This window comes from Lolium perenne, chromosome 4, assembly GCF_019359855.2.
Source record: "Lolium perenne isolate Kyuss_39 chromosome 4, Kyuss_2.0, whole genome shotgun sequence".
Classification (NCBI taxonomy): domain Eukaryota; kingdom Viridiplantae; phylum Streptophyta; class Magnoliopsida; order Poales; family Poaceae; genus Lolium; species Lolium perenne.
The window spans coordinates 127,431,446-127,438,443 of NC_067247.2; positions in this window are offsets into that span (position 1 = coordinate 127,431,446).

The window sequence follows — 6,998 nt, forward strand, 5'->3', positions numbered from 1 at the left end:
GAGGGAAATCCTTTTGCCGCAGCCAGATTTGTTCAGTATTGACAGGAAACCATGGTCGCGCACTAAGGAGGAGGTGGATGAGCAATTGAAGATACAAGGCTTCCACCAGCAGCATGACTCCGAGGACGCCGAGCCCTCCTACGACTACACCGTCACGTATCCGGGTGCTTCTTCCAGCACATACTCGGAATATGATCCATCTTCGTCGTACTACGGAGGTGCTACTTCATGGGCACCATGAGATTGATCTCCACTTAGGCAAAGCCTAAGCTTGGGGGGAGGTATACCGGAATCACTCATTCTTTGCATATTATGGTTGCTGGATACTTGTATATACTTGTTGAGTTTCTTTGAGTGGTTTTCTAATGAGAGGGAGATGATATTTGGGGAGGTGCTGCCTGAAAACAGATTCTGGACTGTTACTAGAAAAATTCGTGCGCACAGCCAGAACGTTATTTTGAGCTACCAATTTTTTTGCATGTTTCCCAGGTTGTTATCTAACTTTCATTAGTTGAACACTTTTCAAGCTGAGCAACGGAAGATTTTTGTAAAAATCGATTTCTGTACTGCTGTCAGGTTTTGGCAGATTTCTGCCATCCTGCTTTTCTGTGTTTCTTTTAGTTTTCATTTTCTTATTCGTACTTTGTTTCTTTCCTAAAACACAAAAAGACCAAAAATATTTCTGTTGTTTCTCTTCACCACTTGTTTATTTTAGTCTCTTGATTTTACCTTACTTTATTTGCTATTGCTAGTTTGCTATAAGAAAACCCAAAAAGATTTTGCTTTGTTTGCTTGTTTCCTTTTGTTCTTGCTTCCAAATTCAAAAACACCAAAAATATTTGCTGTTCTTCTTTGGTTTTGTAAAGTTCTTTATGAGTTCAATGGTCTTCGGTGGCTGGAGCGTGGTTTTCATTCCATATTATTCAAGCTACACAAGTGAAAAGGCAATAATGACGATCTACGACAATCTGATTGTGGTGAGAGGCTGGTATGAACTCTATTTGTTTTCATTTTTGTACATATACTCATCCATGTGAGCATGCTTGGTTGGTTCATGTGAGGTATATGTCATTTAAGAAAGTCTAGTAGTTCATGATCTCTCATGTTAAGCTCCAATTTATTAATATGAGTAGCATGTCATGGATTTTTGCTTGCATTGTTTTATTCATAAATAGGTATGATATTGCGGTATCCTCCTCTGAATAATTCGTTTGAATTAACTTGGCACATGCTCACGCATGCATATGACTGAACAAGAGTCAATTAAGCCTCAATGATTTACATTGCCCCAGAGTTCTTGTATCTCTTTTATGCCTCAGTTAATTTATTTTGCCGCAAGTATGATTATGATAGTTACTGCTCTCTTGATTTGTCGCTCCCTAGTCTTTTGCTAGCCTTCACTTGTACTGAGCGGGAACACTGCTCGTGCTTCCAAACCCCTGAAAACCAAGTTGTTCCAAAGTGTCCACCATAAATACCTATGCATGGCATTTCAAACCATTCCAAGTAAATTCTCATGCGCTACCTTTAAAACCTTCAAAATGTTTCTCAATTTGTGTTAATGTTTCATAGCTCATGAGGAAGTATGCGGTGTTTAACCTTCAACCTTGTCATTTACTCTTGACGAACTTTCATTATGGACTAGTGGCACATCTGCTTATCCAATAATTTTGCAAAAAGAGCTGGCAATGGGGTTCCCAGCCCCGATTAATCAAACTTCATTATGTTGCGGTCAAAACCCACCGGCGGGCAGCGACGGGCAACACAGTAGAGCCGGGAACAACTTAGGGCTGCGGCTGGCCCTGGTCCCTCCGAGCGACGGCCCGCAAAGCTTCTGGTACACACGTCCGATGCTGGTGCAGGGCGTGCCACCTGACCTATACCTGGCCAGGAAGGTGATGGAGATGCCTCGCTTAGTTTCCTGCATGGCATACACGTAAACATTAAATACGAGCCTCGATCGGCTCTCAGGTTATCCTGTGAATCGGCTCAAGGAGCCGATCCACCCATGATTCGTACGAGGTGCACGAATATATGGTGGTCCTGCTTGATCAAGATAAAGCTAATGCGATCTACGACGATTTAGGGTTTTCACCACATAATCGGATCATCCTACTCACGATTGGGCCTCGCGGCCACGCACGGTGATCGTAAGCCGATCCTAGATAGGGCCTAAAAACCAACACAAGGTTGATCCCCGGAACATCCTGTCTAGGACTAGCAAACGACACCCTACGTGCCGCTGGATCCTCCAACCCTTTGTAAGGCCTAACTATTGCAGATATTAAACTAATCCTTGTAGAACAAGGAGCAACCGTAACGGATCGGATCTACTAAATAATGATCAGCGGGTGCCGCCCCACACCTAAGATAGGTGTGAGGGCGGCTAGATATGCAAGGGTTGCACTACGATAGCATATGATACGAAGAACAATGCTAACCCTAACATATCTAAGATAACTACGTTGCTCGCCATCAAAAAGGCTTCAGTACGAGCAACGCATGAACAACATGAAGCTTATGCTGCCTAGATCGCAAGATGCGATCTAGGCAGCATGATGCTTACCGGTAGAAACCCTCGCGACGAAGGAGTTGGCGATGCGCCGAGATTGATTTGTGGTTGAACGTTGGTTGTTGTTTATTCCATAAACCCTAGATACATATTTATAGTCCAAGGGACTTTCTAACGTGGGAATAATCCCCACCGTGTACGAGACAAACTCTAACTAACCGACACGTATCCTAATATGTTACAGATACACGGGCCAACTAGCCCACACTTTGCATATAAAGGCCGATTCACATATTTCTTCCATGTATATCCTTCAAATCCATCTTGATCGCGGCCCACCTCTGACTCGGTCAAATTCTGGTGATAACACATGCCCCCCTAGTTTTGGAATTGATAATTCCAAAATCACTCTGCTTTCCTTCGTTGGGTCATGTCGTGGCAGAACCGTTGCAGTATCCTTCATCATGATGCCTTGCCTTCTCAACTTCTCCGCGTGACCTGGCAGTTTTTCTTTTTCTTTTAAGCACCACTTCCTCGGAAACTGCTGTGGCATTGAATTTCCACTATATCCCCTTTTATTTAACCGCTCCGCACAGTTTACTTTCACATCCCCTTCGCATTAGCACCCCAAAAGCCCTTCTGCGCCACCATGTCTTCTTCCTCCTCTGCTTCATCGGATCTTTCCACCCAGTCCTCTTCTTCTCGCGAGCCGACGCCGGATCCGAACCCGGCGGAGGTCCACGCGGCCAACACCCGCCGCGCCATTGAGGCCGGGGAGGAGTCTAGCCATGACTTCTCCATCTGGTCAGAGGACGACAAGTCCCTGACCGACGGGGAGAGCGACCTCCGCTTCCTCGCCGACGGGGAAACGGAGGAGGAGAGCGATGACGATCGCTTCTCCTGCGACTTCACCTCTCCCGAGGAGGAGGAGGAGGAAGAGGAGGAGGACGACACCTCCTCCGACGAGCCGCCGGCCAAGCGGTTCTGCCCCTGGCCGGGGAACCTCAGCGACTTCGACAGCGACGATGACGACGCTGACGAGGAGGACGAGGACAATGAGGGCCCGGTCGGCGGCCACTGGAGCAGCAACGACGAGCCCGCCGGGAGTAGCGCCGACAGAGGTGACGACGGCGATGACGAGGGCAGCGACGGCCCGTAGATAGGACTTTTAGTATAGGACCAGTAGATGGGGCAATGTATCCCCTAGTACTTCCTTTTGAGAGCAATCAGCTCTTTATGTAAGAAATCTCGCTTATCAATGAAGAACTTCTCCCAATTTGATTTTGCCGATTTCCTTTGAGCTTAACTTAGCCGATTTCCTCTCATACTGATCCTGCCGATTTGTCCCCTTAGCCAATGCGTAATGAGCCGATAGCAACGCATCGGTCTTTTTTAAAATTCACCCTTCGATTCTTCAACTGATGATTTTGAGATCTGGTGGATAATGTAGAGCCTTCAGGAAAGCCTTTCAATTCTTCCACCAGTTTCAGCGGTCCTCTTCTGCGATGGTACCCTATCGGCTCCCAAACAGAGCATCTACCAGGCCCGCTGCCCCCCGAGCATTACTCAAGGCAAGAATATCGGTGAGGATGCACCAAAACCGATCACCCTTCTTCCCTTGAAAGCCGAATCAGCACCACGGGCTGAAAATCTTCGACAAGACGATTCAAGCACCAGAATCGGCTCATTGCTTTACTCCCTCGAGGAAGCAGAAGGTCCCACAGTTGAACTGGACTTGGTGAAGATCCGCGCTTTGAACACGTAGCCAGTAGAATCTGCGAAGTTATACTAGAGTCGATGACTGTGCACTTGCATCGGCTGTATGTCATGAAATTTTTTTTTTTAATCTGGCCGATTTTTTCTAATCGGCCCCCAATGCTTCACTGCACACATGTTCAATCTGGGCATGTTCATCTGATTAGATGCCCCCCCGAGCCGAATCTGGCAGGTGACTGCAGATATCGGCTTTGTGATTAGCCAAGGCATTGTATTTGTACGTCGGCTCCGATAGGATTCGTGTTGACTCTCTTCTGCCGACGTAACCGCTGCCCAGTAGATTGATGTTGACCACCAGCAGAACATGTGGTGAGGATAATTTTGGCCGATTGCTGGAATCGGCCTCCATATTGACTCGCTTAAATGAAGGTTTTGTAATGTCCCTTCATAGATCTTTGGGACCGATCCCAAGGATCGGCCTTGTCACGTTTGCTTCATTGGTTTGTCCTTGCTACACTATCAGGCCGGTGGATAAGACCAGCCCAACCTCACCCTTTGTCATGTCGATGCGCTTGCTGTCGTCCACCTTGAGTGCATCGTGTAATCTTGGAGCACTAAGCTCCGTCGGAAGGACGAGCACCATGTTTGTGCCAGCCGATGTATCATCATCGGCTTTCCTTTGCTTGGGGCGCCACTCCATTTTTCGTGGACGACCCTCTTCATCCAGGGTTCGCTGAACTTTCGCAGCCAAATCAGGTCGCGCCTTCCTTAGCGTATGCAAATATAACCTCTCGGCTTCCTCCAAGCCGCGCAATCGCTGAACCCTGCGCTTTTGGGAACGGCTGAGTCCATCCGGGCACCACCTTGGACGGTGGTACCTGTCTTCTTCTTCTTTTCCCTCATATTCTGAATCCTCGAGATCTTCCAACCGAGGGGACTCAGCGCGTTTGCTTCGAGGCGAGAGAGGCCCTAAGCGTTGGAACACGGACACGTTGGCTGCCTCCTTCTTCTTCTGGTTGCATTCTGGGCAATTGCCGATTGTGGGCAATCGGCTCATTCCTGAATCCCAGCAGTGTCTGAAGAAGGGACAGTCCCAGTGCCTGTCCTCGTCGTCCCGCTCGCTCGACTTTTCCTTGGCGCGGCACTCGTACTTCTCCTCATCGCGATCATGCCGATGATGTCTTCTGGCTTCTCTAGCCAGACGATCTCTTTCATCATCATCGCTGGATCGTCGGCGTTGGTCATACTGACTCACATACTTGTTGAGGAGGTGATCAGAGAGGGGTCGCTGATATCTTATGTTCTTCACTTCTCCCTCTGTGACGTAGCGCTTGCCATCGTGACGAAGCCGATCGCGTGGAGCGGCCTCCTCTGTGTCCTTGCTACGAGAGCAGCTGCCCTCGTCTCCATCCTTGCCAGCGTGGTGTCCAAGTCCTACCATGTTGATGCTGAACGAGGATCCTGGCCGGCAACCTTCAGGGTAAGTGCATCCCACCATGTTAACGGCGGGGAAGGGGTGGGTGTCGACCTTCATGGCGTACTGGTTGAAAATCAGACGTCCTTGTTCTATCGCCATTTGGATCTGCTGACGCCACACCCTGCAGTCGTTGGTGGCATGGGAGAGCGAGTTATGCCATTTGCAGTATGGCTTTCCGTTTAGCTCCTGTGCCGTGGGGAATTTGAGACCTTCGGGTATCTTCAACTGCTTCTCCTTGAGTAAGAGGTCGAAGATTTGCTCAGTTTTGGTCACGTCAAAATCAAACCCCCTGGGCGGGCCTGGTGGCTTTACCCATTTGCAGGACACGGGGGTTGCCCCCCGAGTCCATTCAGCCACTGCTACCTCTTGATCTCCCGCAGCAACTTCATCTTCCTCTGCCTCGACCAGGACTACTGCACGCTTGAATTTGTCCTGGTACAAGTCCGGGTGGCGCTGTTCATATGCCGACAGTTTCTGAACCATGTGCGCCAGTGAGGGGTAGTCTGCTTGGGAGGCCATGTCCTTGAGCGGCGCTGCAAGGCCCGCTACTGCCAACTCGACCGCTTCCTTTTCAGTCACACGAACCGAATAACATCGGTTCCTAAGATTCCTGAAGCGCTGGATGTATTCTGTCACGGTTTCTCCACGCTTCTGACGTGTTTGTGCTAGATCGGCAAGGCCAGACTCGGAAGCCTCTGAGTGGTACTGCATATGGAACTGTTCTTCCAACTGCTTCCAAGTCCGGATCGAGTCTGGTGGCAACGAGGTGTACCACCCGAAAGCCGATCCCGTGAGGGACTGTGAGAAGAACCTCACGCGTAGTGGATCCGACACTGAGGCCGTTCCTAGCTATGCCAAATATCGGCTCACGTGCTCGATGGAGCTGGAACCATCTGATCTACTGAATTTGGAGAAATCAGGGAGCCGATATTTAGGTGGTAGCGGGATCAACTCGTACTCGTCGGGGTACGGCTTGGAATAGCCGATTGCCCTCCTTTTCGGCACCATGCCGAACTGGTCTGATCCGCTGTGCTGGCTGTAGGAGTTGAACTCTGAAGATTCGCCGGGGTGGCATACTTAGCCAGCCATGCTTGCTTTTCCAGCTCTGAGCCAACTGCAGGAGCTGAGCTCTGGAGGTTCGTCGGGGTGGCGTACTTAGTTAGTCACGTCTGCTTCTCAAGATCTGTCGCTGACGTTCCTCCTATTTTCCCAGGAGTCCCTGAGGTTGTGGCCTGGTTTGTGAGCGCCCAGTTACCGCAGTCTGGCACATACGTGCACATGTATCCGTGAGGG